Source organism: Mustela nivalis, assembly GCF_964662115.1.
Source record: "Mustela nivalis genome assembly, chromosome: 6".
Taxonomy (NCBI): Eukaryota; Metazoa; Chordata; class Mammalia; order Carnivora; family Mustelidae; genus Mustela; species Mustela nivalis.
This window is the reverse complement of record NC_139025.1, coordinates 109,024,285-109,049,907: the sequence shown is the minus strand read 5'-3', so window position 1 is coordinate 109,049,907 and position 25,623 is coordinate 109,024,285. Positions and strand designations below refer to the sequence as shown.

General features: G+C 35.5%; 1 protein-coding gene, 1 long non-coding RNA gene and 1 pseudogene across 13 annotated transcripts in view; 2 read left to right on the top strand and 1 right to left on the bottom strand.

Annotated features, from left to right (window-relative positions):
• TCF12 (transcription factor 12) overlaps nucleotides 1-25,623 on the top strand; it is a 390,121-nt gene that overhangs the window by 40,989 nt on the left and 323,509 nt on the right. The gene's annotated exons all lie outside the window — the stretch shown is intronic.
• LOC309866257 overlaps nucleotides 1-25,623 on the top strand; it is a 67,376-nt gene that overhangs the window by 7,884 nt on the left and 33,869 nt on the right. The window lies entirely within an intron of this gene.
• Nucleotides 8,858-10,080, bottom strand: LOC309866251 (proteasome maturation protein pseudogene; annotated as a pseudogene). The gene has a single exon. The product of its transcript is annotated as a proteasome maturation protein pseudogene (transcript).

Sequence of the window (25,623 nt, the reverse complement as noted above, 5' to 3'; positions counted from 1 at the left end):
TGAAAAATGGAAGTAAGAATCCAGTTTTTTTTTTTTTAAGATTTTATTTATTTATTTGAGAGAGAGTGAGCAAGAGAGAGGACAAGAGTGGGGAGAGAGGCTGAGGGAGAGGGAGAGGCAGACTTTCTGCTGAGCAGGGAGCCTGATGCAGGGGGAGGGGCCTGATCCTGATCCTGGGATTCCAGGATCATGACCTGTGTGGAAGGCCCTTAACGGACAGAGCCACCCAGGCATCCCAGAATCCAGTTTTTATAGGAGAAAAAACCTTCTGCACATAGGAGACCATTTTCTTCCAAGAGACTAATCCATTGTAAATTGAAGAATTGGAGACAGTTTAATCAATCTTTAAGTTTCTTGTTTTGACTTGGATGTTGAGTCTACTCTATTGTTGAGAAAAAAATTTTACATTCAGGATTCATATATCTACATTATTGAAATGGTTATGTATGTTGTTTATCACTTCATAAAATTGCTTATAAAAAGGTCACGTTTTGATGATGGTGCAGGTAAATACTGAATTAGATGAAGTTCACAGGCCATCTGTTTCATTTCATTTTGGTCTTGAAATAGTGAACTCATCATTCAATTTTTTGAAATGACAGAACTAATCTGAATAATCAGAGTAAATAGATGCTGTAAAATATAATATCTTTTATCAGTGAAATCACTATCTCTGAGTTGTAAAGCTAGAAAATGGATTTCAGTATGTAATTTATTTGTATTCTGATTTATCTGGAAAAGAATTTGAGTCAGACTATTCCCTTGTTGTAGAAAAGAAATGATTAAATTAAGACTAACTAGCTACTCGTGGATTTTTAAAATCGGGAGTTAATTAATAATAACTGGGTTTTGGAATTTGGTTTGAGTCATTTTAAAAATAAAATTCTATTTTTAAATAGTAATTTCAAAGATCTTACAAATACATAGAGTAAAATTTAGGCTTCCAGAGATTTGAATCGATATTCGAGGTATTTTGGTAGTTGTATCCAAAATTACTTAGCTAACCCATAACTGTTTTATTGTGCCTTATCCTAATTCTTTGAGATTTAAACTATTTTTTAAGATGATATAAAACCATTAGTTCAGTAAATAAGTACCTGTTCTTTGTTAACTCCTTCAGGGATAAGAAAGATGTATTGGATATGGTTAATATTATTCCATATATCTAAGAAGAGAGACTATGTATACTATACTACTAATTCTAATACAAATATAAACTTTTTTTTGGTATTCTTGTAGACATGTTAGGAAAAAATAATGTGAAAAAACTTAATGAATAAATGAGTTAACCCATCTGTCTTTTTCCCCTTGTGTATCTAACCTTATTATTAAAATAAAAACCACCAGAGTACAGTACTCTATAGTTACATTTGTACGAGTAGTCTCAAGATATTACAGTATAATAGGTAGTACAGTATAGTCAAATACATAGTATTATGCATGCAGTATTAGCATGTGGGGAATGAATGCCTGAAAATTGTTCTTCTTGAAGCTTTGTCTTAGTAATGGTTAAGGTATACTTTCCATCATTTTCAAACTGCAGGCCATTACCCTTTAGTGAGTCGAGAAAAGAATTTAGTGGATCTCACACATCATGATCAATGCAGTAGAACAGAAGCTATGAGAATGCATCATGTGTACTTACAGGATTGTTTTTATATAATTTTAGTTTGTTATATAAATATACATTATATACACTAGGTGGTGATAAAAAATGTATTTAACAATGGATAGTAGTAAAAAAAAAAAATTCAACAGCAACAACAACAAAAAACACCCTGAAAAAACCTTTGAAAACCATGATCTCCTAGTTGATTTTAGCTGCCAGTTTCTCTTTACTATTTTGTAAGGTGTGAAAATGATTGGATTTGCACATCTGAGGTGTGATGGGTTTGGTCTTTGTTAATGCAGCTTTGCAAAGTACTTGACACTATGGCTTAAACTCCACTCCAGATTCCTGTATTGAATAAAAGGTCTGTTACAACTGTTTTTATTCTAGGTAGCCTTTAGTCTTTGAGATCACTGACCTTTAACTCGCCTTAGACATCTTCCTTTAAAGAAAGAGGGTAATTTCATTGACGTTGGAGGCAATTGTTATTTCTATCCAGGTGAAGGATAGAGTCCAGAAACATGAAGAGCGAAACTAGACTGTAACTTTGTAAAATCCATAACCAAAACACAGTATCGCAGAGGAGACAGTTCTTCCAGTTAATGATGTGGAAGAACTGACTTTCATGAAGAGAGAAACTAGACTGTAACTTTGTAAAATCCATAACCAAAACACAGTATCGCAGAGGAGACCGTTCTTCCAGTTAATGATGTAACCTACCTATACCTCAGTTTGCAAAGAAAAAGGAGATTGTTGTTACTTGACTTCTCAGGTTATTTTCTCATAGAAAATGTGGAACTTTTCAGACACCTTTACTTCTCTTTCAGCTCTGGAATTCCATCAAATATTTGGAATGGTATTATGAACAACTTGATTTATGGGAATTCGGAACCCCTAATGAACTGGAAATGGACAGCATTAATTAATATGTGTGCATTCAAATAATTTTCCATGAGCCTGTCTGGTCTGTTTGAAAAAGTTTATATAGAAGAATTAAATGCTCATAGCCTGCATATTGGAAAAAAATATCCTTGAAGTAAATGTTTCTTTAAAGCAGATTTAATTTGTATTAATGTGTCAAGGCCACTGTTTTTCACTCCCTGTAGAATTATTTTTTGATACTTTAATGAAAATCAAATGCAAAAGATAAATTCAGCATTTGAATACTCTTCACTCTGACTTTCATTTTCTAGGAACACATATAGTTCTTAAAATTGAGGTTATTTTCAGAATCTTCGCAGGTCCTTGCCACCATCATGCTTTTTCAGTGCTTGATTTTTAGAGTTTACTATTACGGTATTTTCTGTTAATATGAGAGCTAGTTGAGCATAAAAACACAGCTTACTTGATTTGGGAATGTGGGGCAGTATAAGTTGAGTATAGACGAAAAAAAAAATTTCTTTAGGTCAGAAGTATTTTACATCTAGAAACATACACTTGAACTCTGGCTGTGATTTTTCACATGTGCCATTTATTAGCAAATATGTTCTTTTTGAAATTTTGACAGTATACTTTGTAACCTCTAACTTTCAGAGCCTCTGCTCTTTCTTCATATAAGGAAAGTTTTAATTCTAGGCAGAATTTAGCTTTTTTTGTTTAAATAAGATGCTAAATCTTCAGTCAGGGTAAGGGACATTCTTAACCAAGGGATCAGAGCTGTATTTTTATTTTCAGGTTTTTTCTTTTTTTTAGGAAAGCGTTTTGAGGTATATGAAAAGGGAGAAATTTTTGATCAAATTTCAGTTGGACTCAGGGTTTTATTTAATTGGCTTTCATACTTTAGTACATCTGCTTTATAATGGAGATTCCCACCCACAATTTTCTCTCCTCTTCTTTAGATGCAGCTATTTATTTTGAAGTAACTCTGGTTCTCCATGAATTGGCAGATATTGTTGATAACTTGTATAACAGCAAGTAAAAATTGTTATGATTGTGACACAGGATATTCCCTGTGCCTGGAGGAGGAAACAGGCCAAGTTTGAACCTTGTTCATGTATGTATCATAGGGTGCTGCTAACTTGGTTCCTTGAGAACATGAGATTGCCATAGCAACAAAGGCTCTTTCAAGGCAGAAATCTTGGCAGAACAGTCGGGTCTTTGAAGTGCTGGTTGTGTTGATAGGAAAGGATCCAGTCAGCAGTAAGCATGTAACTGTAGGCCAGCACAAGGAAAATAAGCATTTAGTTTTTAGCTTTAGCTTGAAAGCAAGTATATTTTGAGTTTCCCCCCCCAAAGCTAATCTTAGCTCCAAATAAATATTTATATGAGGTTTTCTTTTCACATGTATGCTGTTTCAAGAACATAAGTTCCCAAGCATGTGCTGTGTGATACTTTGGCTGGCCAAAGATTGTCTTAATTTTTGGAAAAATCAGTGTAGTATAATGCATTCTAATATTAATGCGTTTTGGTTTTAAAAGCAGAGTAGATAAAAATCATTAAAAATTGGGGTGCCTGGGTGACTCAGTGGGTTAAGACTCTGCCTTCTGCTCAGGTCATGATCTCAGGATCCTGGGATCGAGCCCCACATCAGGCTCTGTGCTCAACAGGGAGCCTGCTTTCCCCTCTCTCTCTGCCTGCTGCTCTGCCTACTTGTGATCTCTCTGTCAAACAAATAAATAAAATTTTTTAAAAAATCTTCAAAAATTACTCCGTTCGGAGTTTGGTCTTGTTTAAAAACTAGTAAAAAACACAAGTAAATCTTCAAACTCCATGATTTGCCTTCTGTTCTCAGGATCCTTATTTTACCTAACCAACTTTCTCTCTCTGTTCTGCACCCTGAATCTCCACCTTCATCATGGTTTTGCTCTTGTGGCTTTTCTTGCATCTTCTTTTTTATGTATTTTTGTGTTGTGTGCTAGACCTAGTGTCTTAATAATAAGCTCTTTTTGGTAGAAATTGTGTCTTCCACTCTGGTGCCTTTTAAGAAAAGACCGGACACATGGTTAGGACTTAGTAAAAACTAGTTTATTGATTGTTTTAAATTGAAATATATTGATCAAGAAATCATATTCAAATAATAGACTAGTCTTTTATTTTTTTATTTTTTTTTAAAGATATTATTTATTTGACAGAGAGAGATCACAAGTAGGCAGAGGCAGGCAGAGAGAGAGAGAGAGAGAGAGGAGGAAGCAGGCTCCCCGCTGAGCAGAAAGCTGGATGCGGAGCTCGATCCCAGGACCCTGGGATCATGACCTGAGCCAAAGGCAGAGGCTTTAACCTACTGAGCCACCCAGGTGCCCCTAGACTAGTCTTTTAGTAGGTTGTATATGTAGTCACTGTAGATAGTGTGCTATCTTGAGGATGCTGTGTTTTTTTTTTTTTTTAAGAGTTTTAAAATTTATTTGACAGAGAGAGATCACAGTAGGCAGAGAGGCAGACAGAGAGAGGGGAAGGGAAGCAGGTCCCCCGCTGAGCAGAGAGCCCGATGCGGGACTCCATCTCAGGAACCCGAGACCATGACCCGAGCCGTTTGATCCCAGGATGGATAATAATTTGTATAATTTTTTCCCCATCCATCCTTATTCATCTTTCACTGATGAACCCAGAAATTATTTGGATGACTTTTCTCACTCCTCCCAGAGAATGGTATATGTAACTGGTATCATTTTAGATGCCTAGGAGAGAAGGGAATACAGCACATACAGTGAAAATGACTCAAAAGTACGAGGGCTTAATTTTTTTTTTCTTTTTTAAAGATTTTATTTATTTACTTGACCGGGTGAGAGAGAGAGAGAGAGAGGATGAGAGGGGAGGGGGTCGGAGGGAGAAGCAGACTCCCTGCTGAGCAGGGCAAAGGCTTAATTCTTTTTTGGAAATGGGATGCATGTGTCACTTCTATAGGAAAGCCGTTCAAGGGACCAGGTAGAAGTCTTGCCATTTTGATTTATTAGAAGCTATTGAAATGATAACCCTGTTTTAAGCACTACTATCTGCAAATTTAAAATACAGTTCCTGATTTTTAGCCTAGTTGAAAAGAGAAAAATTTTGGTATTAAAGAAACTTGAAAAAAATTTTCTCCTTCTAATCTAAAAATGAAGAGAAAGAGCAAATCTAGCTGCTGAATCAGGTTTTTAAGATTATTTTATTATTCCATCTGAAAAAGAATCCATTGGATATTTGCATGCATTTTATACCAAGAAATGTTAAACTTCATCCATTGTTTTTAAAAGTCATTATTCATTTAAGAAGTATCTAAAGTACATAATTAAATTCAAAATTCACATTAGGCTTTTTGCCTTTGTTTACTGAGCAGGTTTAGGGGAAATGCCCAGGGCCTTGGGGGTTCTTGGGTCTTTTGGGTCAGATAAAACTTTAGGGATATTCCCCATTCACAGGATAGTTATTTTCCCCTTAATACAAGTAGAGTAAAGAAACTCTTGCAATTAGCTGATAGGGAAAGTGATTTGACAGTTGAGGATTTACATATCATTTGTCACTGTTTCTGATAGTGTAAGTTATAGTCAGTTGAATTTTCTTGAAGAAGCAACACTTTGTTTTAGTCATTTTTGAATAAAATCTTTATAAACTGTATTATAAGTTTTGTTTTCTTAAAGCTTACTGGATATTTAGCTTTGTCAGGGTTATAGTCATGAATATTTCTTGTACTTTGCTCTAATACAGGGATATTTATTCTGATGAAGGTTGGTAGTGTTGTTTGTTTCTATGGGACTCTTTTTCTGATTTCTGTGCATGTATGTATGTGGCATTTTTATTTTTTATTTCCTTATTACCTATAGTAATTTCTTACCTTGTCAGTTTTTAGCAGGACTGAGCAGTTTTTGGCTTTTATTATGCTGTGTAGTCTTTTTGGTTCTATAATCTAACCTGCTAAAAAAAACTGACTAGGATTAATGATGTAGGTAAGTTGTAAAGTCTCTTGTTAAAATCAAGAGACTCTTTTGGTATATGAAAATAAGCCAGGGAATGATTTTCACCTTGTGGGGAAGAGTGCATCAGCTTTATTTAAGCTTTTTTTTTTTTTTTCTAGCTTATTTCTTTGTTTGCTTCTGGTTATTGTTGATTGCAGTCACTTGATATGTGACTACGAGATATATAGACTGTTGTGATTTCTTCTTCAAGTGACTTTGATATTAAAAGAAATTTATTAAATATTTTTTCTTTCATATAGTAACAAAATTTGAAAAAATATAGCAAAATAAATGACTTATATATATTAATTATGTTTTAATATGAACTCAACCAATTGTGAATTAAAGGTATATCAAGTACTTAGTAAATAAGACAAATATTTTTGGCATAAAATGGATTAAGTTGATTTGGATTTATAATTATTGGTAGTGATTACTTCATTAAACTCTAATATGCCCTGACCAAGGAGCATTCTTTTGAATACCTTCTAGTCTTTTCTGGTGTGAAGAAGCCTTTTTGTAAATGTAAAAGAAAATAAAGAATATTTAAATCATCCCTTTTGGTTATTGAGAGCAGAGATTGAATGGCTCAGTTAAATACTTGTCAAGGATATTTGGTACTGGATGAAACATAGTTTACTAAAATGATGGGTTTTGTATAGTTCCTGAAACTTGTGGCTACTGTATGAGCCTTTTTAAAACTCTGGCTTCCATTCATTCTTCTATGTTTGTCAGTCTGTCTAGTTCACTGAGTGAGGAAGATAGAGCTGTGTCTGCCAAGACCCAGATGTCCCTCTTTCCTCACTGTGGCACTCTTGGCTTTTTGCTGAGTTTTCTGTATTAGGGAGTAGACCAAGTTCATGGGGGAAGAAGTAGGAAACCAACTCGTTTGGACTTGTTCTGGTTCAAAGAAGTTCATAAAGAGAGAGAGGATGGTTATTACCTGGATGGTGTGGGGAGGGGCACTACTGCAGGTTTTTCAGCTCCGTCTCCCTGCAGTGAGAGAAGGAGATCAAGTATAAGCCTAATCTGAGGAACTTGAACACAGTAACCATAGTGAAATTGCTTTAAAAAAAAAAAGAGTGTTGTTTCATATTATGCTAGTTAAGTGGAAGAGTTTCTCTTGTAGCTAGATTAAAAATATATAAATTTTTTGAGCTTCTCAGTGGTTACTAAATGAGAATATAATTTTGATTCCTATTGGGGCACCCGGCTGGTTCAGTCGGTAGAACATGTGACTCTTGATCTCAGGATCATGAGTTTTATTTACTTAAATAAATGAATAAACTTAAAATAAATTTTAAATTTAAAGTAAATTTAAAAAATAATAATTTTGATTCCATTTCTTTGGCTTGTGTTTAATTAGAAATAGTTGAAAAGCTGGCTTCCATTATTTTCTTCTGGATCTATTCATAATATTACTTTTAGAACATGAACCAGAAGTCAGATTACTTTTCAGTCAATTTGAAACAAATAGGAGCCATTTGCAAGTGCAGCAGCGTGGCTTTGACTTTCACTCTGACTGAAATGGGAAGCTATTGGAGGGAATGGCAGCTCATTTAATATTTTAAGAGGATTACCCTGGTTGCACTGTAGAGAATAGGGTAGAAAAAAGAGACCTCTTATGAGGCTAAGAACATTGGTTAAATTTGAAATATACACTGAAGGTAGAACTGATAAAACAGAAAGAATAGTTACTCTAGTTGAGAATGGAGAAGACTAAAGGAGTAGGGTTTGTTTTTTTGTTTTTTGTTTTTTTGAGTTTATTTATTTGACAGAGATCTCAAGTAGGCTGAGAAGCAGGCAGAGAAAGAGGGGGAAGCAGGCTCCCCTCTGAGCAGAGAGCCCAATGCAGGGCTCCATCCCTGGATCCTGGGATGATGACCTAAGCTGAAGGCAGAGGCTTTAACCCACTGAGCCACCCAAGTGCCCTGGTCCTTTTTTTTTTTTTAAATCAACATATGCTGGTTGCTTTAATTTTTTACTTTAAAGACAAGGACCCCCCCCCCCCCCCAAAAGACCAAAATCAAAATCTTTAAACTTATACTTTTCAACCTGAAGGAGTCAAATAATAGCTACAGTTCTAAAATAGCATCAATAAAGCCCAGTATTATTCTTATGAATATTAATGGACTCTACTGAAACAAGGTATAAAATATAAATCTCTTATTTTGTACTTAATTTGAAGTGTTGCTATTGAAATCAATTATAGATGTTTATTCTGAAATATGCTACTATGAAAGTTGGAGACTCAAATACTGGTAGTGGTTATTCAAAATTAAATTTATGGAATACCCAGATAATAGGTTTAATTGGAACCTGTAGACAGTTTTGAAATAGTCATTAACAATAATTTTTTTAAAGACATAGAAGGCTGTTGTTTTATATAATTGGATGTTTTAAAATCATCTCCCTTCAGTGCTTTCAATCTTCACATGGTCATTAAGCAAAGACCCCAAATAATTTGAAATGACCACAGATACTGTGTAGGCAAAAATTCTCATGTGTCAGTACTTTTAATGTTGTGTACATCAGATTTTAGTGAAAAGATGACTAGAGACAAGATGCAAACCTTCTATTTTCAAGACTAGTACAACAGATTATACAGAAAACCGAGCTTATATTTCACCATCAAGTATGGTTCTCCCATTAGTTTATTTTGTGACAGGTCAAGAATATCTTCAAATCCAGTAGTCCCATCATTACTCTTCAGAATATCCAATGAAAGGTTTGATCTTGGAAGAAATAGAAGTTAAACCTGCTACACAACCTTGAACTTCATTTGAAATTTTAGTGGAGCAAATAGACCATGGGTGTTCTCAGTGTGGAAAAATTTATTTTAGCTTGGTTGAGCTGGAAATTATTTTCTGATAATTCAAGAAGATGACTGGGTGAAAGTTCGTTTTCATACAAGGAAAACCTTTTGAAGATGATCATGGCTTTCAAAAGGTCCACTGGTTGAAAGTTCAATAATTGAAACACTGTCCTTTAACTGAGATCTAAGTTCTCTGACATTCATGTTCTGCTTGTTCTGTGAATAGCCCAGTTCATTTTTTTAGAAAAAGGATTGGGAATCCACTTTCAGGCATGCTAAATACCTATTAGACATTCAGTTGGTGGTATTAGTAGTAATTCAATATTCTGGTCTGGGATGTTCTAGAGAAGTGAGCTGGAGGTTATACTCTTGGGGTCATCTGAAAATATGGAATTTAAAGTGATGGGATTGGAGTGAATATCCATGAAAAAGAGGTGGAAAGACTGTATATGTGCTTCAGCATTTACAGGTTGAGGTGATTGAGCAGGACAGACTTAAGAAGACCTGTCCAGAAATAAAGTAGGAAAACAAGGCAAGTATGGTATCATGGAAGGCATATGAAGAGAGCGTTTTAAGGAAGAGGAGCTGTTAATAAGGGTATTAAGTGGTGCCGATAAGACAATTAAGATGAAGATGACGAACTGACCACTTGATTTAATTATGTGGAGGTCATTGGTGACTTCGAAAGGAGCAGTAGTGGTAGATTGGAAGGAACAGGAATCTAGTGAGAAGAAGTTTAGGAGAGTGGAAGGAAAGAAATAGAGTCAGCAAATACAGGCTCTTTATTTCAGTATATGTGCTGCCGAAGCGAGCACAGGCTCTTTATTTCAGAATCTTGCTCTTGTGGGAAAGGTAGAAAATGTCCTGTTGTGTAGTTGTGTGATGATGGGGAGAGGTAAGTGGGTCAGAAGTAGTTTTTAATCTTTTTTTTATCTCTTTTGAGAGCTAATATAGCATATTTATAGGATCATGGAAGTGAGTTAGTAGAGAGAAAAAGAACTGATGTTACTGGAGGGAGAGGAAGAATTGCTTGAGCTGAGAGGAGGATAGATCAAATGCACAGGTGGAGGGAATAGGTTTGGCTAAGAACAGTGGCAGTTCATGGTAGCAAGTGAGAAAGTAAAGTGCATTAAATTAATCAGTATGATTCATTTTTTAGAAATATAGAAGTGTAAATACTGTTATAGTATTTCTCTCTACGTGACTTATTAAATCTAATAGTAAATATGTGAATATTATGATAAAGTTTGTATTGAAAGGTGTGGAGGGGCTATAAAATGTTTCTATTTAAAGAAAGCAGTTGAAATATGTTTAATTAAGTAATTTTGCCCTTCATACAAAGTCACTGTCTTTCTCCATGGTTATTAATTGATGGACATAACTTTTAAGATAATATTTGTAAATCAGCATATTCTAACATGCTTTAGCTTGCTTACACAACTAGTGTAAGTAATCATTGTCAATTTTATGTGATTAGACCAGTTAGTATTAGCATGACCACTTCATGGTGACTGAGTATAGATGTGGTGTAAGTTTCTTTTTAAGAGTTAGATATACCGTGGGAGGAATCTTAAACTATGACTGGTCTGTCTCATTTGTAAGTTAGATTTTTGTTTAATATAATACAGACAAAACAGGGTTATAGAATAGGAAAAATGAGATAGAGACACAAGAATATATGGAAATTTGGCACATGATAAATCTGGCATCTCAGAACACTATGGTAAAACGAGCTTTTTAAGAAATGGTTAACCATTTGGAAAAAAGATAAAATTAAATTCATACCTCATATCATATAGAAAAATAAACTGCAAATGGATCAGAGATCTCAGTGTAAAGAATGAGACTACAAATATGAACAGAAGAGATGGATGAATTCTTCTGTAATTTGGGTATAAAGAAAGGTTTTCTCTGTGACTCAAAATCTAGATGCAACAACAGGAAAGGCTGATAAATTTGATTCTATAAAAATATAAAGTAAGGCTTTTGTATAGCAAAAGCAAAGACACCCACTAATAACAAAGTCAGTAGATACAAATCTGTAAGAAAATATTTGCATTATCTATCACAGATAAAGGACTAATATGCCTCCTCTATGACAAACCTTTAAAAATAAAGGGTAAAGAGAAAAGACCAAATCGAAAGAGATGCAATAAGCAAAAGAAATGGACAGTTTTCACAAAAGGTATAAAATTTTTCCTTATTTGAAAAGGTACTCACTTTCACTTATAATAAGAGAAGTCCAAGTTAAAATTTACATCAAGATGACAGTTTTCACCTGAGATTGGTAGAAATTTTAAAGTATAACCAAATAGTCCATTAGCTGTGAAGAAAGTTATTTTTATACTTTGTTGACAGCAGTGCATACTAGTATTTTTATATGATTGTACCCCAGTTTGGTTCAGGACAGCTCAAGAAGTGACTTCTTCCAGAGCAACAGGGCAAGGTAAGAGAAGTGTTTATTATTATCTGAGGCACTTTAGGACATACATCTGACCCCTTTGCTTGGTCCCTTCTGCTTCTCACAAATCCCTGAGATTGAGGTGGGAATTCCCACCCCTTTCTTCCCATTTTGGGCCTACCTTCAACCTTTATGGTCTTCCCTACCAAGATAGGCTTTAAGAGGAATATAAACAATTCCTTCCCAAGACCGCTGGATTACAACATATGAATCCTGTTTTTGATTACAGGAAACTGAATATTCAGTAACTCTGTCTTATTATATTCCTTTGGTAGCAAGTCATATTCTCTCTTTCAGGGTTATTGGATTCGTCAGGCCTGTGAGAGCAAAGGTCAGGTGATTGGAAAGACCAAAATTAGTTACTAATTAAGTAAAATTATCCTCCTTAACTGTGGTTTGCACAAGGTATGCATTATATATGTATGTGTGAAGAGAAATGTTTTGGGGAATATATATATATATATACACATACATACATATATATATAAATATATATAATCTGTGGAATATACCAAAACACATATGTACTTTGAATAGAAACTGTTATGTGCTGTGTAAATACAAACTTTACGCATTAATTCACAACCATTTTATCCTGCACTCCTGTGTGTATGCATTGCTGATTAATATTTAGATCAGTGATGCCACAAGGAAAGTTAACTAATCTGAACTCAACAGTGCCCTGATTATATATCATCATATTCAGAGTTATTTTGTTTGTGTTTGTTACTAGAGCTGGGATAGAAGGTGAGGTGGCAATTTGTAATAATAAAAATCAAGTGAAGAGATGAATTATGTTGTTGGTGGCAATGTAAAATGGTGCAAACTGCTTTGGAAAACAGCGTGGCTGGTCCTCAAAAGGTTAATCAGAGTTACCATATGACTTAGCATTTTCACTCCTAAGTATACCCTTAAGAGTTGAGAACATTCTACTAAAAAACGTGTACATGACTGTTTATAGCAGCATTATTTATAATAGCCAAAAAATAAGCCAGAGGTCTGTCTTGTGATCAACATGTCAGTGTTGTATATCCATAAAATGGAGTATTATTTGGTGATTAAAAAAAATAAAAATAGAGTACTAATACATGCTACAACATAGATGAACTTTGAAAACATGCTAATTCAAAGAAAGCAGTCACAAAAGTTTACATTGTTATATGATTCCATTATACGAAATGTCCAGAATAGGCAAATCTGTAAAGATAGAAAGTAGATGAGTGGTTACCAAGGTCTGGGGCAGGGTAGGTAATGAGCAGTAAATTAGAGGGGAGAAAAGGGTAGGGACTGTGAACAGATATGGATTTCTCAGAGGTGCTGTATGATGAAATGTTCTAAAATTTGATAGTGGTTATTTGATGGTTGCACAACTATGAATATATTAACTACTGAATTACATGCATTAAATATGTAAATTGTGTGGTATGTAAATTATATGAAGTTGTTATAAAAGAAATGAGTTACCTGTGTGTAGTGACTAACAAAGTTTTTTTCCCCATCACTAAAATGTCCGTGACCCATTCTTGTGCATTGCTGGTGAGAATGTAAATTGGTATAACAAAAGAGGAAGAAAAAAAAGAGAGAAGGGACTTTGGTTGTATCTCACAAGACTACATTAGCATTTGCCTTTTTTGTTCTTTCTTTTAGAATGTTATTAACATGTAATGTATTATTTGTTTCAGGGGTACAGATCTGTGATTCATCAGTCTTACACAGTTGACAGCACTCACCATAGCACATACTCTCCCCAGTGTCCATTGCCCAGTCACCCCATCCCTCTCATGCCCCTTCCCCTCCAGTAGCCCTCAGTTTGTTTCCTGAGATTGAGCGTGTCTTATGGTTTGTCTCCCTCTTTGGTTTTGTCTTGTTTCATTTTTCCCTCCCTTCCCCTATGATCCTCTGTCTTATTTCTCAAATTCCTCAAATCAGTGAGATCATATGATAATTGACCCTCTCTGACTTATTTTGCTTAGCATAATACCTTCTAGTTCCATCCACGTCGTTGCACATGGCAAGATTTCATTTCTTTTGATGGCTGGATAGTATTCCATTGTATATACAATTCCACATCTTCTTTATCCATTCATCTGTTGATGGACATCTAGGCTTTTCTGTAGTTTGGCTATTGTGAACATTGCTACTATAAACTTTCAGGTGCACGTGCCCCTTCAGATCACTACATTTGTATCTTTAGGGTAAATATCCAGTAGCGCGATTGCTGGATTGTAGGTTAGCTCTATTTTCAACTTTCTGAGAACTCTCCATGCTGTTTTCCAGAGTGGCTGCACCAGCTTGTATTCCCACCAACAGTGTAGGAGGGGTCCCCTTTCTTCGCATCCTCGCCAGCATCTGTCGTTTCCTGACTTGTTCTGGCTGGTGTGAGGTGGTATCTCATTGTGGTTTTGATTTGTATTTTCCTGATGCTGAGTGATGTGGAGCATTTTTTCATGTGTCTGTTGGCCATCTGGATGTCTTCTTTGCAGAAATGTCTGTTCATGTCCTCTACCCATTTCTTGATTGCATTATTTGTTCTTTGGATGTTGAGTTTGATAAGTTCTTTATAGATTTTGGATACTAGCCCTTTATCTGGTATGTGATTTGCAAATATCTTCCTCCATTCTGTCAGTTGCTTTTGGTTTTGTTGACTGTTTCCTTTGCTGTGCAAAAGCTTTTGATCTTGATGAAGTCCCAGTAGTTTTGCCTTTGGCGATGTTTCTAGGGAGAAGTTGCTGTGGCTGAGGTTGAAGAGGTTGCTGCCTGTGTTCTCCTCAAGGATTTTGATGGATTCCTATCTCACATTGAGGACTTTCATCCATTTTGAGTCTTATTGTTGAGTGTGGTGTAAGGAAATGGTCCAGTTTCATTCTTCTGCATGTGGCTGTCCAGTTTTCTCAACACCATTTGTTGAAGAGACTGTCTTTTTTTCCTTTGACATTCTTTCCTGCTTTGACAAATTGGTTGACCATAGAATTGAGGGTCCATTTCTGGGCTCTCTATTCTTTTCCATTGGTCAGTGGGTCTGTTTTGGTGCCAGTATCATACTGTCCACCCTGACTTGACAATTACAACTTGTAATAGAGCTTGAGGTCTGGAATTGTGATGCTGCCAGCTTTGGTTTTCTTTTTCAACATTCCTCTGGCTACTTGGGGTCATTTTTGTTTCCATATAAATTTTAGGATTATCTGTTCCATTTCCTTGAAAAAAGTTGATGGTGTTTTGATAGGGATTGCATTAAATGTGTAGATTGCTATAGGTAGCATAGACATTTTCACAATATTTGTTCTTCTAATCCACTAGCACGGAACTTTTTCCTTCTTTATGTCTTCCTCAGTTTCTTTCATGAGTATGATACAGTTTTTTGAGTACAGATTCTTTGCCTGTTTGGTTAGATTTATTCCTAGGTATATTATGGTTTTGGGTGTAATTGTAAATGGGATCGACTCCTTAATTTCTCTTTCTTCTGTCTTGTTGGTATGTAGAAAGGCAGTTGATTCCTGTGCATTGATTTCATATCCTGATACTTTACTGAATTTCTGTATGAGTTGTAGCAGTTTTGGAGTGTAGTCTTTTCAGTTTTTCACATAAAATATATCATCTGCAAAGAGTGAGAGTTTGACTTCTTCTTTGCTGATTAGGATGCCTTTTATTTCTTTTTGTTGTCTGATTGCTGAGGCTAGGACTTCCAGTACTATGTTGAATAGTAGTGGTGATAGTGGATATCCCTGCCATTTTCCTGACCTTAGGGGGAAAGCTCTTAGTTTTTCCCCATTGAGAATTATAGTTGCTGTGGGTTTTTCATAGATGGCTTTGATGATATTGAGGTATGTACTCTTCTATCCCTACACTGTGAAGAGTTTTGATCAAAAAAGGATACTGTACTTTGTCAAATGCTTTTTCTGCATCTATTGTCTCATATGGTTCTTGTTCTTTCTTTTATTAAAGTATTATATCACATTGCTTGATTTGCAGGTGTTGAGCCAACCTCAGAGCCCAAGAATAAATCCCACTTGGTTGTGGTGAATGATCCTATTAATGTACTGTTGGATTCTATTAGCTTGTATTTTGGTGAGAATTTTTGTGTCCATGTTCAACAGAGATATTGATAATTCTCCTTTTGGTGGGGTCTTTGTCTGGTTTTGGGATGAAGATAATGTGGGCCTCTTAAAATGAGTTTGGAAGTTTTCCTTCCATTTCTATTTTTTGGAACAGTTTCAGGAGAATAGGCATTAATTCTTTAAATGTTTGGTAAAATTCCCCTGGGAAGCAATGTGGCCCTGGGCTATTGTTTGTTGGGAGATTTTTGATTACTGTTTCAATTTCCTTACTGGTTTTGGGTCTGTTCAGGTTTTCTGTTTCTTCCTGGTTCGGTTTTGGTAGTTTGTATGTCTCTAGGAATGTATCCTTTTCTTCCAGATTTATCTAATTATCTAAATACCTAATTTGTTGGCATACAGTACTCATAGTATGTTCTTATAACTGTTTATATTTCTTTGGTGTTGGTTGTGATCTCTCCTCATTCATTCATGATTTTATTAATCTGGGTCCTTTTTCTTTTCTTTTTGATAAGCCTGACCAGGGGTTTGTCAATCTTACTAATTCTTTCAGAGAAAGAGCTCCTAGTTTCAGTGATCTGTTCTACTCCTCTTTTGGTTTTTATTTCATTGATTTCTGCTCTGATTTTTATTATTTCTCTTCTTCTGCTGAGTTTAGGCTTTCTTTGCTGTCCTTTCTCCAGCTCCTTTAGGTATAGGGTTAAGTTGTATATTTGAGACCTTTCTTGTTTCTTGAGAAAGTTTTGCATTGCTATATACTTTCTTCTTTGGTCACCTTTGCTGCATCCCAAAGATATTGAACAGTTGGATTTTCATTTTCATTTGTTTCCATGAATTTTTAAAAATTCTTCTTTAATTTCCTAGTTGACCCATTCATTCTTTAGTAGGATGCTCTTTAGCCTCCATGTATATGAGTTCTTTCCAATTTCTCTCTTGTGGTTGAGTTCTAGTTTCAAAGCATTGTGGTCTGAAAATATGCAGGGAATGATCCCAGTCTTTTGGTACAGCTTGAGACCTGACTGTGACCCGGGATTGATGTATTGTGGAGTGTGTTCCATGTGCACTAGAGAAGAATGTATATTCTCATGCTTTGGGATGGAATGTTCTGAATATATCTGTGATGTCCATCTGGTCCAGTGTGTCATTTAAAGCCTTTATTTTGTTGTTGATCTTCTGTTTAGATGATCTGTCCATTTCAGTGAGGGGGTTGTTAAAGTCTCCTCCCATTATTGTGTTGTTGCTGATGTGTTTCTATGATTTTGTTATTAATTGGCTTATATAATTTGCTGCTCCCATGTCAGGGGCATAGATATTTAAAATTGTTAGATGTTCTTGTTGGACAGACTCTATAAGTATGATATAGCGTCCTTCCTCAACTCTTTGGTTAAAACCTAATTTGTTGGATGTAAGGATTGCCACCCCAGCTTTCTTCTGATGTCCATCGGCAAGGTAAATTTTTTCCCCCTCACTTTAAATCTGGAAGTGTCTTTGGGTCTAAAATGCTGTCTTGCAGTCAGCATGTTGATGGGTCTTGTTGTTGTTGTTTTTTTTTTTTTTTATCCATTCTGATACCCTGTGTCTTTTGATTGGGCATTTAACCCATTTATATTCACGGTAACTATTGAAAGATAGCAAATTTGGTGCCATTGTATTGCTTGTAAGGTGACTGTTACTGTATATTGTCTCTGTTTCCTTCTGGTGTATGTTACTTTTAGGCTCTCTCTTTGCTTAGAGGACCCCTTTCAATATTTTGTGTAGGGCTGGTTTGGTGTTTGCAAATCCTTTTACTTTTTGTTTGTCCTGGAAGCTTTTTAAATCTCTCCTATATTTTCAGTGACAGCCTAGCTGGAGATAATATTCTTAGCTACATATTTTTTTCGTTCGGTGCTCTGAATATATCATGCCAGTCCTTTCTGGCCTGCCAGGTCTCCATAGCTAGGCCTGCTGCCAATTTAATATTTCTACCATTGTAGGTTACAGACCTCTTGTCTGGAGCTGCTTTCAGGACTTTTTTCTTTGTCTCTGAGATTTATAAGCTTACCTAGATGATGGCGTGTTGACCTAATTTTATTGATTTTGAGGGGGTTCTGTGTGCCTCCTGGATTTTGATGCTTGTTTTCTTCCCCAAATTGGGGAAATTCTCCACTATAATTTGCCCCATATGCCTTCTGCCTCCCCGCCCCCTTCTTCTGGGATCCCAATTATTCTAATACCGTTTCATTTTATGGTATCACTTATTTCTCGAATTCTCACCTGGTGGTCCAGTAGTTCTTTGTCTCTTTTTTTCTCAGCTTCTTTATTCTCTGTCATTTGGTCTTCTGAATCACTAATTCTATCTTCTGCATCATTTATCCTAGCAGTTTTTATTTTTTATTGCACTTCATTAACAGCTTTTTAAATTTCAACTTGGTTAAATTTTAGTTCTTTTATTTCTCCAGAAAGGGAGAAATATCTTTAGTATCTTCTATGCTGTTTTCAAGCCCAGCTAGTATTTTTTTTTTTTTTTAAGATTTTATATATTTATTTGAGAGAGATAGAGAGCACAAGTAGGCAGAGCTGCAGGCAGAGGGAGAGGGAGAAGCAGGCTGTCTTCTGAGCAGGGAGTCCAAAGCAGGACTTGATCCCAGGGCCCTGGGATCATGATCTGAGCTAAAGGCAGACACTTAACTGACCGAGCCACTCAGGTGCTGCCAGCTAATATATTTGTAATTGTCATTCTGAACTCTGCTTTTGATATCTTACTAACATCCCAGTTAGGTCCCTAGCAGTTGGTACACTCTTTTTTTTTTTTTTTTTTTTAGGTATTTCCCACTTTACCATTTTGTCCAGAGAAGAATAGTTGAATGAAAGAAAAAAATAATAAAAGTGTAACAACGACCCCAGAAAAATATACACTAAAGAAATCAGAAGAGACCTGAAACTGTGGGGAAGAGAAAGAGGGGAAAAAATATGATCAGGCTGGTGAATAGAATAGAGCTATGCACTAGATTTTGGTCTTTTAGAAGAAATTGCCTTCTAGAATTTTAAAGGAAGAAAAACATACATATACAAAAATAAGGGTAAATACGAGGGAATGATGGAGTATGACTGTAAAGATGATAATTTTAAAAGATTTTAAAAAGAAATTAAGAAGATTTAAAAAAAAAGAAAAAACTTAGAAAAAAAGAGAGTGGGAGACTAGAACAAAGGCATACACTAGATTTAGGGTATATTTTGGTCTGTTAAAAGAACTGTATTCCAAAATTTTAAAGAAAGAAACACATATATACAAAAAATAAGATTAAATGCATTGAAAGGATAGGTTATGATTATGAAAATGGGAATTTAAAAAGATTTTTAAAAAGGTATTGATAAAATAAGGTTTTAGTGAAAGTAGGAAAGGGGAAAATTAAAAAGAAAATAGAAAAAGAAATAAAGTTTTAAAAATTTAACTTTGAAAGACTAAAGAACCATGGGGAAAAAGTCATGAATTCTATGTGCTGTATTCTTCTAGTGCTGTGGTTTTGCAGTTCTCATTGATTGGTGAACTTGGTCTTGGGGGAATGTTCTTGCTGATCTTCTGGGGGAGGGGCCTCTTGTAGTGACTCTCAAATATCTTTGCCCGAGGCCCCTTACCAGGGGCCAGGCTAAAGCCATTTGCTGGAGTTTGCTCTCAGTAGCTTTTGTTCCCTGAAAGTTTTCTGTATAGCTTTGGAGAATGAGAATGAAAACGACAGCCTTACAGTCTCTGGCCCTGGAGCAGCCAAGAGCTGCCCGCTCTGCCCCCACCTTTAGTGAGCCATCAAAGAAAAGCAGTCATTCACTCCTGTTTCCCTGGTTTCTGACTGTGCTCCATGCTTTCCTGGCCTATGACTCAGTGTTTCTGACTCTGGTGCATGGCCCATGTTGGGAGTCTCCAAACCCAGCAGATTCCTGCAGCGCACTCCTGTGCCACTCCTCCCGGTGGAGGAAGGTGGGGTTTGTCGCATATCCTACCAGAGACCCCAAATCTGCCACTTGTGGGGCTCCTGCTTGAAGAGTAGTGGCATGGCTGTGCCATGGATCACAGTTTTTGGCAACCCTGAGCTGAGAGCCCGCTTCTCACTCTGTCTTTGCAGCTGGCTTTCCTGTTCTGATACGTGGGAGCTCTTCTGCACTTAGGCACCCTCGGTCTTTCTTTGACGCTGAGGGTTCTGAGACCACACCGTCCCAGCGAGGATTCCACCCCCTCCCTTAACCACTGGAGTGATGTCCCTCTGTGCAGCAGACTTCTAAAAGTTCTGATTTTGTCCTCCGCTGCTCTATCAGTTATTGGTAGCTGGCTGATGGAGGCTCCTCCTTACACCCTCCGCAGTCTGTCTTACCAAATATCGCTTCGGATTCACTTCTTCGCATGTCCTACCTTCCAGAAAGTGGTTGCTTTTCTGTTCATAGAATTGCTGCTGTTCTTTTCTTCGATCTCCTGTTGAGTTTGTAGGTGTTCAGGATGGTTTGATAACTATCTAGCTGAATTCCTGGGACCAGATGAAATTAGGTCTCCTACTCCTCTGCCATCTTGCTCCTCCCCTATTTTTTCTTTTAAGATTTTATTTATCTGAGACCGTGAGCAGGGGAGAGCAGCAGAGGGAGAGGGAGAAGCAGGCTCCTTGATGAGCAGGGAACCTGACACTGGGCTCAATCCCAGGATCATGGGGTCATGACCTGAGCTAAAGGCAAACACTTAACCAACTGAGCCTCCCAGGTACCCCTACATTTACTTTTTTTTTTTTTTTTTTTAACATTTACTTTTTGACCCAGCAGTTGCACTTCTGGCATTTACCCTAAAGATCCAGCAATGCAAGTATATACATGGATAAGATTATTCATTGCAGCATTTTTTTGTAGTTGTAAAATATTGGAAACAACCTACATGTCAATACAGAGAAAAATGATTAAACTGTAGTGCATCCACACACCATACAGGTATAGAAAGGAGTGAGGCAACCTCTGTGAATTGATAAGTAGTGATTTTTAGGATTATATGTTTAAGTATACAAGCAAAGTACAAAAGAGCAGCCATAGTATACTACCTTATTAAAGAAAGAAGGCAACATAAGAAAATATACACATATCTGCAAATGAATTACAGGAAGAATAAACCAGAATCCACTGACACAGTAAGAACAGGGTAGAAAGAATTAGGGGTGGCACGAGATAAAAGTAACAGAGGAGATTGTGTATACCTTCTTGTAAGATTCTGACATTTAGAACTATGTTAATATTTCATATGTTTAAAAAAATCTGTAAAGTTAGAAAAAAATGAAAACAAAAATGGACTAAAACAAATGAATGAGCAAACTCAACTAATTTCAAATGAGTAGCATAATTACAGTGGGTTGGGGAAGGATACTAACCCAAGTAATTTTATTTTTTTTTAAAGAATTTATTTATTTGTTAGAGAGTGTGAGCAGAGGTGTGGGGGTTGACAGGGAGGGAGAGAGAGAATCTTAAGCAGACTCCATGCTTGAAGCCTAACATGGGACTGAATCACAGAACCCTGAGATCACAACCCAAGTTGAAACCAAGAATTGAATGCTTAACCGATTGAGCCACCCAGGAGTCCCAATAAATAACTTTAGAACATAGTATTGGACTATATGCCCTAAGGTTGATGACAAAAAGAACCCTTAAAACATACTGAACTCTGGTTTGTTAGGCTCTGCTGTTTTTTGTTTTTTTTTTTTGTATAGATTTCTGGGTCACCAAATCCAAAAGTACATTCTTTTGAGATTGAGAAAACTTCTCTATTGAGAAAATAGGTAAATAATTATTTTATGAATAATGGAAGCCAGATTTGTTATTGAGGAGACACTTTTAAATATGAAAAGAGGGAAGACTGGAATGACGAAATACTATAGTGTTCAGTTAGAATGTGAAGTATCAATATAAACTCTTCTTTCTTTCCATGCATGTGTGCATCCGTCCATCTGTCTAAGGAATAGTTATAGGTGAGATGTGTGTGTGTGTGAGTATACATGTATGAACATGTGTGTGTGTATTGTTTATTTCATATGTTTCTGTACCAACTTCCCTTGCACTAATCTTGCTAAATGATTTTTATTCAATATATTTACCATTGACTAAACTTGCTAGATGAGATATTATGAGATTATTTAGGTGCTATTTTTGTTTTTGTAGTTGAGCCATTTACTGAAAAGACTTATCAAGTACATTTGCTAAAACATTAGACTTCTGGCTATTTATTTGTGAATAGTAGTGACCTCCTTAAAATATATTGGTTTAATTTTGTAAAGGTTCCTTCAAATTTTCTTTGAAGAAAAATGTTTGTAATATTAATAACATATTATTAAAGGACTTCCATTAGCAAGCATTTTTAGCTTACATGCAAGTGATTAAGAGATTAAATTCATTTTGACATTTGGATTTATATACCAGCATCTAGCTTGTGGCCATGATCTAATAATAATTAGGATATGGTAATGGGTCATTTAAAATAGTATTAATCAATATACTTTTATCTGTAGTTGACAAAATATAGTCTAAAGCAAGAATTAAAGATGTACTGGAATTTGCTAGTAAACCCTACTTTTAAAATTATATTAAAAATATATAATTATATATATGGTTATAATCATACTCCCATACTTTGTAAATAATCATAACACTATACTGTGGGAAAAAAAAAGTGTGAAACTATAGGTATTTTAATGATTGCCAATAAATGATGTAATAACTGAATTTTGGTAATTTCAAATTACTAGAATCCATCCAAAAAATTTGAATTACCTAATAAAATCTGCTTTTCTATAAAATTTGTGTGAAAATATTAAGATACGCTAGTAACAAAAAACTGGCTTTTTGTTTCTTCCTATTTAACATGAGGCAATTCTAAGTATTTATAGCAGTTAACTGACAAACAGCCAATTGTAAATAATAATTTTAATAAAAGATTAGAATTCAGGTTTTAACGAAAAAATTTTTTAACATCTAAATTGAGGTCTCTACGCATTAATTTCTCATTAAAAGTAATCAGAGATATGTGGAGAAAATGGCCAATCTCATATTTGAGGCAGGAAATTTTCAAAATAAGCCTGAAACATCTTGTCTTATGAGATAATACGGAAGCTTCAGGAACTATAGAGTCTTGTCAAAAAGACTTGCGGTCCAATTTGAAGAACTTTCTACTGGCTAAAAATGGGACAATTTGAATTTTAAATAAATTTAATATCTATGATAGATTCAGACACAACATATATGTTTAAATGCTGCAGTTTATAGTGATTCCTAAAAAATTACTGCTCATACTGGTGGGGATACTAATAAACCATTTATTATTTTTGAAAGTAGAAAGATTTGAATGTTTATATTGCCTTTCCTCTAAGATCAGTACCATTGGGCTACTAAATAGTAAATGAACAGTTTTTTTTTGTGGAACTATTCTAGTTAATATATGGGAAAGGAATTACAAAATTAGAGTATCACCATTTTTGTAAGCCCTAATAAATTAAGGAATGTAATTGAACAATGTAAATACTAAAACCAGAGAAAGACAGCTAGAACATTTGCTTCCTGATAGAAGACAAAATAACTACCCAGAGAGTAGTCTTGCTCACCATCCCCGAGAAAAAAAGAATTGAACTTCAATCTGAGAAAACATCTAAATTCAGCTACTAACTTATAGAAAATACAAAAGAGGAAAATTTTAAGTAATAACAAGTAGATTAATCAGAAAAATCTAGACTATGGTAAACTTTATAGAACAATTTACCAGTTTCTTTACTCTCCCCCATAAAAATCTCAAAGAAAAAATGTGATGGGAAACCTGAAAATTTACACATTTCAGGAGCTCAACAGCCACATATGGCTAAGGACTACCATATTCAAAACTGTAGATATATAATATTTACATTATTGTAGAAAGTTCTGTTGGATAGGTAAAGTAGTTTCATGGGGTTCCATAACAAATTACTACAAATTAGGTGGCATAAAATAACAAATTTAGTCCTTGACAGTTCTGGAGGCCAGAAGTTCAAAGTCAGTGTGTTGGCAGGGCCACACTCCTTTTGAAGGCTCTAGGGGAATATACTTGCCTCTTCTAGCTTCTTTTGGCACTCTAATGTTTTTTGGTTTGTGGCAGCATACCTTCCATCTCTTCCTCCATGTTTGCATAGCCTTTTCCCTTTTGTCTCAGTGTCTCAGATTTCTCACTCCTTTTTCTTTCTTTCTTTCTTTTTTTTTTTTTTAAGATTTTATTTATTTATTTGACAGACAGAGATCACAAGCAGGTAGAGAGAGAGAGGAAGGAGGAAGCTGGCTCCCTGCTGAGCAGAGAGCCCGATGTAGGGTTTGATCCCAGAACCCTGGGATCATGACCTGTGTGGAAGGCAGAGGCTTTAACCACTTAGCCACCCAGGTGTCCCTCTCACTCTTTTTTCTTATAAGGATACCATAAGGATACTTTGGGTTTAGGGCCCACTCTAAATCCAGCATGCTCTCATCTTGAGCGTCCTAACTATATCTGCAAAGACCCTGTTTCCAAGTAAGTTCACATTTACAGGTACCAGAGGTTAAGACTTGGACATAATTTATTGGAGAGAAATAATTTTAATGCACTATAGTTATGCTTCTAAAAATTAAAATGGATTGAAGAGACATCTTGAGCACATGCAATGCCTGGACTTTATTTATATCCTGATGCAAACAAAGAGATTATTAAATTAAAAATTAGGACATGATTGTACATTTGCTGGGTATTTATATTGAAAAGTTTTTGTTAACTCTTTCATGTAATAATGATATTGTGATTATGTTTAAAGAAAAAGCCTTTATCTTCTAGAGGCACAGCAGTATTTATAGTTGAAATGTTATATTGGAGGTTCTTGAACATAATAGAGAAATGAGGAAGTAGGGAGGGATATAGATCAGGAGCTATAAAGCTACATCCTATTTAGCTTGTAGCCTGTTCAGTAAATAAGGTTTTATGGGAACATAGCCACACTAAATTCATTTACATACGGTCTATGGCTACTTTTGGGATATAGAGGCAGAATTGAGTGATTGGAACAGAGATCCATGGGCCTACAAAAACCTGAAATACTTACCGTGTGGCGTTTTATGGAACGTTTTTTGACCCCTGGTACAGATGTGAAGCAAGGTAGGACACAAATTGATAATACTTAAAAACTTTTTATGTATTTTTGAAATTTTCCAGATATTAAACTTTCTGACAAATAAATTTGACTATTGGTCTGATTTTAGAGTAAAAAAGAACTAAACCTAAAAAAGAAAAACTCAGGGTGCCTGGTGGCTCAGTCATTTAAGTGTCTGCCTTCGGCTCAGGTCATGATCCCTGCGTTCTGAGATCGAGTCCCACATTGGGTTCCCAGCTTAGCAGGGAGTCTGCTTCTCCCTCTCTCTGCCTTTGGGCTGTCTCTCTCTCTCTAACTCACATAAATAGATAAAATCTTAAAAAAAAAAAAAAAACTCAAAGGAAAAATATGAAAAGATTTTTACTCTAAAAAATTCTGTCATCTGCAGTATTCTGTCTTAAAGTCTGAAATGAATATGGTAAGATGTTAACATCTGGGCAGTGGCTACATGAATTTTATATTATTTTATCTTTATATGCTAGAATACTTTTAATTTAAAAAAGCCAAACTTTGTGTATAAATCTAAGTTAAAATGATGTATAAAGGCAAACTACACATTTGGTGAAGAATTTGCAGTATATAACAATGGGTTGAGAGTCTTAATTTATACATAGCCTTTAAAAAGTTGTCAAGGGGGCGCCTGGGTGGCTCAGTGGGTTAAGCCGCTGCCTTTGGCTCAGGTCATGATCT